This window comes from Wyeomyia smithii, chromosome 1, assembly GCF_029784165.1.
Source record: "Wyeomyia smithii strain HCP4-BCI-WySm-NY-G18 chromosome 1, ASM2978416v1, whole genome shotgun sequence".
Lineage (NCBI taxonomy): Eukaryota > Metazoa > Arthropoda > Insecta > Diptera > Culicidae > Wyeomyia > Wyeomyia smithii.
The window spans coordinates 1,586,683-1,597,359 of record NC_073694.1 but is presented as its reverse complement, the minus strand read 5'-3'; the positions used below and the strand labels follow the sequence as shown (position 1 = coordinate 1,597,359).

The following is a 10,677-nucleotide window of genomic DNA, read 5'->3' as shown; positions in this document are numbered from 1 at the left end:
ATCGCTGAGTGTTAGGATTTCACCAATTTGGACTCATACTAACTTGTAAAAATGACTATGGTCAGAACGAATTCATTCATTCGTGGAATCACTCCAGAAGAAGCATTGAGCCAGCGGATATGTGTGGTACTCTAGGACCGCAGTCACGAATCGAACCCCCAATACTGCAGCCCTGAGCTCATGTCATGGAACGGAAAAAATCTTCAGGGGAGCCATCTTGCTTTTTACTCCAACCAGGACTAACTTCACTGAGCGGAAATAGACAATCCACGAATGTATGGACTTGCATACCATCACAGAACGGAAGGTCAACTTCAGGTATATGATCAAACAGAAAGTGCACACAAAGAAAACTGAAAAATCACGAATGAATTTTCTTTGCCCTCAGCAATATATATTTGTCGTGTACGTTTATGCCACTGCGACAGTGGTATAAAGCGGCATAATTTATTCGTTGTTTTAAATTGACGGTTATTTCAACAGTTTAACCTGTTCAATTCGAACTTTTACGTGCAATGCAAAAACGTTTTGCGAAAACAGCAAAGTTTCACATTTGTGTAATTTTTTATGTTCGAAAATCTATAATGTGGCATAGTGGAAGTAAGTGAAAGTATCAACACAAGCTATCTGATGTCCCGTACATGTTGGTTTGGAACACGAACCACAATCAATGCTATTCAGAACCGGGTGTTCGAAACTGTTAATGATGCAATTTTTGCGAAGGTCTTCTTCTCACGATTGTATCATGTGTTAGTGCCAGTTATTTATAAAAATTAGTTTGAAACTTTATCGTTGTCATAAATCAAATATGGTGTTTTTTTTTTTTGTTTAAAGGAAGTGCTACTATGTGTTGTAAGAAGATGTTGTACAGATAAACTTTGTTAGGCAAATATCTAGATATTTTATAATATTGAATCAATACCTTAGTCGATCATGAAATTTCTAAACAGGTTTCATCCTGTTATTTCATTATATCACATGTTTTATCGATCACCCGAGATCCAAACTCCGAAGGTATATCGGTTTTGGACTCATTGATGCTAGATGCATCCAATGGAATAAAAATAAGGAGGATGAGATTAGATAAACTTGGACAAGCTTCTGGAGCAACGGATAATGTGGTTGTACGAACGGATAATGTGGTTGTGGCATATTAATTTTGCGAACGATATTTCGATATTAACTATTCACGGATTTCTGGTATTTATATATCAGCTAAGAGTGTAATTTTCAGAACAAACGTGATTTTATATCATTGTCCTTCAATTTTTCAATGAAGAATTAAAATCGCACTAAATCGTATAAATAACAGTTGGTAGATGGGCGAACTGTTATTGTAGCGATTTCGAGCAGATTTCGAACTGTTTTAAATCGGAATTTTAAAACCGATGGATAACGATAGAAAATTTTTAAAAATCATAATTTTATTTAAATGTGTGAATGAACCGGTTATAGAAAAGAGCGAAAGAATGAACGGCTCACGAAAAAGAGCTACGGTTTTTTGAGCGCACCAAAACTGATGGATTCGCGCACACCCGAAGTTTACCGAGAAAATACGAACTTTCAACGCTCGTGAATCATTGTGAACTATGAGCCGTTCATATGAGTCTGTTCGGAACGGTGAGTGAGCGGTTCAGAGCCGCTTTTGCAAAGGAGCCGTTTCGCACACCACTATGTGGAGTCTTGCTCTTCGGCCTAAATAACACAGTTATACATTTTACCAAAGCCCGTCGACATGTTGAGCAGGAGTGCAGGAGAGCAGGTCGTTTCACACCTCCTGTTTTACTGGTCTTATTTCGAAAAAATGCACACGAAAAAGCAGGTCTTCTTCACACAAAGTTCTATTCCACAAAATCAATATGCGTCGAAGCGAAACTAATTTAGAACACTTTTATATTAAATTGAAATAAGTCTTAGAATGATCTTTAACATTATGTGGATGTAACCAATATCTTCTTTTCAATGGTAGTACAAAGGATTTAGCAAATAGGATATGCAATCTCTCTGGTGCAGCGATACTATGTAAATCGCAGATTCTAAAGCAAAGCAAAGCCTTGCTACTACATTCTAAATCGGAACTCGACATTCTGTTATACACCGACTTCGCATCCAACTGTTTGAGTGTACATGACAATTGCGGGGCTAGCACTACGATCCTACTGACAGTGTCAGTCTGACACTAACAGTCTCTTCCCAGCCGAGACTCGAACCTACGACAACTTGCTTGGTAGGCTAGCATCGTACCTCGAGACCATCTGGGACGGTTCGAGATCGCAGATTCTATAACCATTCGAATCCTTATCACTTTTCGTGACGGACGCAATTTAAATATTCCTTTCATCCCCGTACCTTTTAGTAGTAAAAATTTGCAAATTTCTAGATCGATTATATTATTCGTACTCATACGTCAAAAGTGTAATATAAAACATCTTTCAAATGCTTGTGATAACCATTATTGCTGGGAAACTTGAGAGAATTTCAAAGTAATAATATAGAATAAACACATAACCGCATTAAAAGAGTGCACCTGTAGTGTTTTCGCATGGCAGATTTATACCAGTGTGTATGACAGATTTCAATAAAAGAAGTATAAATTCTATTTATTTTCCGTGTAAAATGCGTTCTTTCCACCACAAGGGAGCGCTGCAAAATTCACTGAGCACTCAGCAGTTTTCGAATCACAGATGACCTTCCGTTCTGTGATACCATTCAGAATATCCGGAAACGAGGAGAAGTAGCAGCGTAGAATCATCAACCAGTCCAACTTCGGAAAGAATCCATCCATTGACGCCACTTCTGATAAAGATCCTCATTGATCGATTCGTCCTATCCCGTTCCTGATGCCCAGGTTTCTTGTATAAGCACTTTTCCTTGGACTAGAAAAAAAGACCCAGAGAGTAAAAGAGGCTCATGACGACCTTCAACAACTTCCGCTTTATCGGTACGGGTGCTGTATCGACGATAGTTTTAAGATCATCCCGTAGATTAACCGTGTAGGTGAAGCAGTCCTCCTCAGGAAACCACTTCATTCCAACCACAGATTCAATTGTGCTATTTCGTTCCAGGTCAGGTTCTTCGACTCGTCCGCCGAAATTTTTGCCGAGCGAAACTTGTAGATCTTGAATCCTCCTTTTGCGTATACTAGTATCACCTCCTTGACGACTTCTTCGACGGTCATAAAGATGTCCAAATAATCGTCCACGTAGCGGTTTTTACTATGGCTGATGTAGCCCGTAGAAACAGTTCGGTGCGTAAGTATTTTTGACGTGTTGTGCAGAAACTGGCGAACAGATGGCGCCGAAGATGGCTACGTGCATCACCCATCCTTGCTCCGCCTTGTAGATTCCTCTAGGATCTTTCTGGCACGTATATCTTCGTTAGATTCCAGCGGCTCGTAGTATCTGGTGACCCTGGCGTCGTCCAGTGCAATGAAATCTCTTAATTGACTTAATTGCAGATGAAATTTATCACTGCCCTCTGCGAGAATGTTCCAGCAAAGTCGACTCTTTGCAGCGGTTGGATCCATTGCTCTACCTTCACGGAGCTTCAGTGGGACTCCGAAACAAACATGGACCAACCCGCATAGCGTTGTACGATCTGAAAATGTCACAAGGCTTATCTGGTTTCTTAAATATTAGCTGTCTGGTTTGTAGTGAGAGCAGACGCCCGGAGTAACGAATGCAATACCTTTTTTCTTAGACCTCTTTCGATCACCCACGGAGTTGCGGCTGCAGCTCGGAAGATCGGACGTTATCTGCTAGCTGCTGTCACTAATACTGCTATGAACTCATCGAAAGTCACTAATGTTGACCACTAATGTAGACCACCTATTCCATCTTCAGCAATCCGAGGAGCTCCTGCATCAGTGCCTGGTTCGCCAGATGAAGGAATTGATCGACCAGATTCTGAACATTCAATCGTCTCACCACCGTCAATCGTGCTTTTGCGCGGTAACTCGATAAACCTTCGCGATTACTGATCGTATCAGGAGTTACGGTCTACTATACAGCGTAGGCAGGGTGTTGATGACCTGTGGTACACTGGATGGAAGTAGCAGTCTCCTCCGGACTGACTCGAAAGCATGTCCCTTCAAGGACCGTTGTAGGCGGATGATGTTTTCTGCGTCTGAGTATCTGCATGCAGCTGCTGTTCGTTCAAAGCTGGATATACAAATACCGGCCAATCTTCCGGATTCCCTGAGAAATGCCATTTAACCTGCATCCAGTCGATCCGGCCGAAGGAAGCTTGGCGATGAAGGTATTAGGTGGCGAGGTGGATCTGACTGATCCAATTGGTTCGATTGGATCGGGCTTAGACGGAGTCGGGAACCCCGGCGGATTAGGTGATTATTTGGTATTATTTGGTGGTTTTATTTGTTCTGATGGAATCGCAACAGTAGATGGGACCGGACATTGCATGAATGGCAGTCAGAATTCGAGTGATGGAAACGGTATCGAATACATCGGAATGTATTTCGTTCAGCCAGTCCGACACTTTTTGATTGGGCTCGTGAATCGACCCAGATCTGCTGCTGCTTCATCTAAGTTTTTTCTTTTCTTGTAGTAGCCACTGTTGGATATTGAGGGGGTCTCGTTTTATTCAAGTCGACGAAGAGCTCCTTCCGTTGTTTTCCTCTCTAGCGCGCCTTGTTCCTGCAAGCATTATCTTTTCCTCCTCGAGCAGCTTCATTTCGATTTGTAGAGGGCGGGCGGATCACGAAGGAGTTCTTATTCGGTACTCGTTACAGAAGAAGGCCAAACCTTTGACAAAGTCGTCCACACCTGTACAACCGAAATGCTCCCATAATTTGCAAGAATCACAGGACACCTATTTCTTATCGTCAGTACCAGGCTGGGTGGAGGACTTGCAGCTGTAGCACACGGGATTGCGGTGTTTACTCCATTCCTACCCTCGTATAAAATGTTTGAAGATTTTAAGGAGGGAGATTATGACCACAATCCCGAACAGAAAAAAATCACAGGAGGGTTGTGTGCAAAGCCACGACCGCAAGGTTGAAGTAGAATACTTTTACACAGCTCTACTTCGCATCTCTGTAATATTACCGACAGTAATATTCTTCTAAACAAGATGATCCTACTTTTCCATTAGAGGAAGTGCCGGCTGATGTACCGCAAAAATCTCGCCCGATCACTCGCGTTGGCGTTCAGCCTGGCAGAGGCCTGAGACGTGGTGACCAACCACAGGGCAAGTGATTTGTTTAATTTGAAAGCAGCCATAGGCGCGACCCGCTGCTATGGTCTGTTACTGCTGAGTGCCGATATCTGCTGTTACTGCTGTCAACGTTGTGGACGGTCCATCCAGTTCACCTTCCGACTAATGAATGTAGCTAGTTTTCCCAGAAACACTTTTTTATAGCCGAAGAGTGCTACGTAATAGGCCACGCCTTTAAGTTCAGGTTTACCATTTCCTTATGTTCTTTAGACGAATTATTCCACAATTCGCATTTGATTTTTGTATCCAGCGAATAAATACCGATGGTGCTCTCACACACGCAACGGTTTTAACCCGTATCTTATTGCGGTTTGTAACATCAAGCGATTTCGTTTGCTCGCTGTTGCGTGTTGCATCATGTTGCAACTTGGCAGCTGGGAGACGACGAAATTCTGTTTATGCTGATTGATTGAATCGACTTCATATTAGCTCTGCATAGTCGAACTAATTGCTTTTGTGAATGCGTACTAACAGGGCAGTTAATTATTCAATGTCGGTTATGCTGATCGCAGCGTTTGCGCTGCCCCTACAGTGGGGAGTTTACTAAATAAAGTAAAAGTAAAAATTAGACAACTACAACAGAATTTGATTGCATCCCGCACAGAATGTCTGCTTGTGTTGATGCCAGAAAGTTATTAACCTTTAATTACAGCGTTTTAGAACTTCTGAAGTGACCTAGTGCAGGTTGTAGGTCTTGTTGAGTGTAACATTCGCTCATACTAGAAATTTTCCAAACACCCCCAAAATCTGAAGTTATCGTCAAAATACGATTTTTTGGACTTCAGCGCATATAATATTTTTTAACTCAGTCATTTATCAACCGATTTTCAATATTAAGAAATAGGATAAATAGAGCTTTCAAAATATATTCAGGTTTGTTCTAATATCTATAAAACATGTTGAGTTATTTGAGCTTAAACCTAATTTTTTAGACTTTTTCACGCAATTTTTCAATTTGATTGTCAATTTTCCGTCTATTTTTGTGAGAAACATTCCAGATATATACTATAATTTCGAGAGATCATTCAATTCCGAATCAATTGAAAGGGGTTTTGTAAAAATCGGTTGATATTTGGCTAAGTTATATATTTTTTAAGAAAACCAGAATTTTTGGCTTCTATCGCGCAATTCTTTCACGGAGCTACAAATGATGAAAAAATGCAAGAACTTTTGGTGTGGCTTAGTGAGGGTTGTAGCTTTAGTCAAATATTACTTGCGCGTTTACTTGAAGTTTTTCAAATACCCCAAAAATTATTAGTTATGGTCAAAACCTTTTTTTTACCTTAGCTCACATTTTTATGTTTAATTCAGTTATTTTTCAACCAATTTTTTATATTTTGGCTGTTTTGGAGAGGCGAAAAACAGAACTCTTGGAACATATAAATATGTCTAAAGAGTGTCCCTATATGTGCTGAATAGTTTTAAATAAAATAAGATGATTTATATTCAACAAAATAAGATAGTTTTTTTTTTCAAATTTTACCTATATGTGATGAATAGTTTTAAAATAAATAAAATAGTTTATGTTATTTTTAAATTTTTCCAAATTTATTTGCAATTTTTTACACATTTTTGAAATGAACGAGCTTTAATTGCTGTAGAATTTGAAAAGTACGTTTAGTGCAAAACGAAAACGATAAGTGTTGTTTATGAAAATCTGTTATAAATTGGCTGAGATATGACTTGATGTTTGCCACCATATACTTAGATTTCATCAAATCGTTTCTCAGCATAATTATAACAGATTTTCATTAACAACACCTATTGTGTCCATTTGGTACTAGAAAGAACTTTCCAAATTTTACAGCAATTGAAGCTCCATCATTACAAAAATGTGTGGAAAATTGCGAATAAATTTGGAAAAATTTGAGAATAAAATAAACCATCTTATTTATTTTAAAACTATTCATCACATATAGGTAAACTATATGTTTCAAATGCTTTATTTTTCGCCTTTCCAAAACAGCCTAAATATAAAAAATCGGTTGAAAAATAACCGTATTAAACATAAAAATGTGAGCTAAGGTAAAAAACAGGGTTCTGACCATAACTTATAATTTTTGGGGTATTTGGAAAACTTCAAGTAAATGCGCAAGCAAGTTTTGACTAAAGCAACAACCCACACTAGGTCACATCTAAAGTTTTTGCATTTTTTCATCATTTGTAGCACCGTGAAATAAATGTGCGATAGAAGCCAAAAATTTTGGTTTTCTTTATAAAATATATAACTTAGCCAAATATCAACCGATTTCCACAAAACAACTTTTATTTGATTCGGAATTGAATATACTTTCGAAATTATAGTGTATTTGTGGTATGTTTATTACAAAAATAGACGGCAAATTCAAAATTGAATTGAAAAATTGCGTGAAAAAGTCTATAAAATTGGATATGAACTCAAATAACTTAACATGTTTTATTGAAATTAGAACAAACCTGTATATATTTTGAAAGCTCTTTTTGTCCTCTATCTAAAACTGCTTTAATATTGAAAATCGGCTGACAAATGACTGAGTTAAAAAAATATTATATTCGCTGAGGTCCAAAAAACCGTATTTTGACCATAACTTCAGATTTTGAAGGTGTTTGGAAAATTTCTAGTATGAGCGAATGTTACACTCAACAAGACCTACAACCTACACTAGGTTACTTCAGAAGTTCTTGCCTTTTTTTTTTCATTTGTAGCACAGTGTTATTTGTTTATTTGCCTTGAAAAAAGCAAAATCGGTTACTGATTACAACTTTTGAGCTGCCCTAACATTGGGGGAATTAAGATACACGGACAACATGCACTGTGGAAGCTATTTTACAGTCAGTAAATTCGACGGGTGCGACAGATTTAAATTGCTAGGATGCAACACAGAATGCTTGCTTGCGTTGACAAAAATTATTAACTTTCAATGACTTGTTCATTTGCCTTGAAAAAGGCATTTCGATTTCCAAAATAGGATTTCCTGATGGCAATCTTCATGTTGCCCCAACACGGGGGGAATAATGGCTGTCTGGCAACACACGCTGAGAAAAACCGCGCTGCTCCTGAGACGTGGTGACCAACCACAGGGCTAGTGCTGCTGCTAAGGAAGGACGACTGCTGTTGTCGCTGTCTTGAACTATTATTAGCGGCTCCGGCTGAAACAGGCTCTTATATAGGCCAAAGAGCATGTTTTCAATTGCAAGGTATATGATCCTGTCGACCGTGCTTGGGAAGCAAGCATATAACGACCAATCAGAGGTCGAATTTTTCGTTTTGACAAGGCTTGACTATTTGAAATAGTACAATAGTAGTAATTATCTTATTTTGGGAAGAATCTTAGAAGATTTTCCATCTATTGCTGCAAGAACGAAGGAAATCCATCGAATACTAACCGATTTATTAGCATTTGAAATTGGACATATTTTTCAATTTTTTTTCGGTTTTAGATTTTCATTTCACATCCCTATGTAGCCGAACTTACTGAGAGAAGTATTCTACTTCAAAATCGTATCGTTTCCGACGGTATTTTTGTATGGGTGAGTTAAAAAATTTCTAAAAAACTTCGAGAATCCTCCAATAAAACGTTCTCTCGGGGGCCAATAACCTATTGAGAGTGTGGAAAGAGAACGTCTAGATTGGTCTTAATAATAGAATACTATGTTCGACACAGCTGAGTCGCAGCAATCATAGAATTGGGCGTTTATAAGAAGCACAAATGAAATTTTAAAGGATTTTGTCGCCGCTCAAGCTCATTTTGCTTTTCTCTTTTGGTTAAAATAGGAATAATTTACTCGTATAAGTTGTCCTGGCTTTTAAAAATTCGTCATTCTAAGCTAATCTTAGCCTTCGAGGCATTTTGGCTACTTTGACCTAAATTATAATTATAACTTTTGTTGCCTTTTCTGGTGTTCTTGGTATTCTGATCTCAATTTGGAATCATCGCTTACTGTGAAGCTTTTACTGGTCTTTTAAGTCAACCCTATCATACATGATCGAGCAAAACAAGCGCACACATAACTATATAATCCGCTCGTATCGAATTGAAAATTTTCTTCGCGTAAACCGCAGCAGCAGGTAAGTATGAATGCTAGTGCGCACGTTCTATAGCAAGCGCAGATAGATAACAAAGCTGCGAGCAGCTCGCGGAGAGAGGAAAATTGTATGCAAACACTGCGCGCTACCGTCGTTGTCGCTCCTGAATCGCTGACGACTTTCCAGCCGACAAGAGTCGGATCGGACGATCAGTACGAGTTAAGCAGGCAACCTGGTCGGACGGGAAAAAGTTTTTCTGCGGTCAAGAAGGCGGTGCGATATTCTGTCAGAGATATCAAATAAATACAGGTAGAGAGTGGCAGTGTGATAGAATAAATAATTGTGTGGAGGGAGTTGGGGAGCGTGCTAAAGTGTGTTGATTTATGATGGTATTGTGCTAGCTGGAAGCGCATAGGGGGGAATTTGGTCACGAGCTCAGTTGTAGTTCGCGTTTTTTTTTTGCGAATCAGCGGAAGAAATCATTGAAAACATGTTATTGGTGTTATAAATAGTGGTTCGAAGAAAAAAAAAGTGCCATGGGTTTAGCGAAATGTTTGGCTACTACGTTCTATGCTCAGTGCAACCGGGTTGGAAGAATGATAATCACGAACAAATAGTGCTGGGACGGAGTTTGTACGCTTTCACAAATCTTAAATTGAATAATAACCCAATTGGGGCCACATTATTCGCATTGTCCTCCCGGTGAGCGCGGCACTGATTAGCGACTACGATCGTTACCGCCGCCTACTCGAACGGAGATCATCATCATCGCCACCGCCGTAGTGCGAAGAGGAAGTGACACAGCATACCATGAAAATAGGGTTACCAGCCGACGGGGCAGCCCACCCGCACTAACCTGAGAGCGCCAGCATGCTGCGTTCTGCGTCGGCTTGCGGTAACTTCAATGCGTGCGGAAGCGAGAAGAGCGTGTCGCGCGGGTTCAGGCGCCGTCGATGTGACTGACCTTCGACGAAATAAAAAACAAATAAGCTGTGAAAAAAAACGAACGAACCGAGCTACCTGTGGCAGTCGACAGTTTAGGGCGACATATTAGGCGACTTATCTAGCGCTTATCACTCGGTGCAGGTGGCTGTGCGTTGTTCGCTTTTATTGTGGACCTTCCGTCCTGTCGTCACAGTTATCACAGCTTGAAGCCTCGGTCAATACGATGCGCTCTGTTATGAAGTTGTCACACGTTGAGAGCGGTAGGTTAGATAATAAAAGCTGATGAAGCGATAAAGAAAAATTACCACCACCGTTGTTGTTGTTCAGAACCGAACGGAAATTAATGTGTTTTTTTTTTTGCTTTTTACGTGATCATACGTCGGCATTTTCGACGCCGCCGCCGGCTCACGTGTGTGGTACTCTGGAACCGCAAATCGAATTGTCGTGTTTGCTTGGGTCCGACCCACAACGCATAACTCAAACAATGGGACAAT

At 39.8% G+C, this 10,677-nt stretch overlaps 1 protein-coding gene across 3 annotated transcripts in view; it reads left to right on the top strand.

Moving 5' to 3' along the window:
• Positions 1 to 9,386: 9,386 nt before the first annotated feature.
• Positions 9,387 to 10,677, top strand: part of LOC129725115 (platelet-derived growth factor subunit B) — a 37,063-nt gene continuing 35,772 nt past the window's right edge. For 2 of the 3 annotated variants that reach the window (XM_055680573.1, XM_055680591.1), the window contains exon 1: positions 9,387 to 9,547. The gene's annotated coding sequence lies outside the window, so the exon portion shown is untranslated. Of the gene's footprint in view, positions 9,548 to 9,729; positions 9,753 to 10,677 lie in introns of those variants that run through there. The other variant, XM_055680582.1, reaches the window with a different exon arrangement.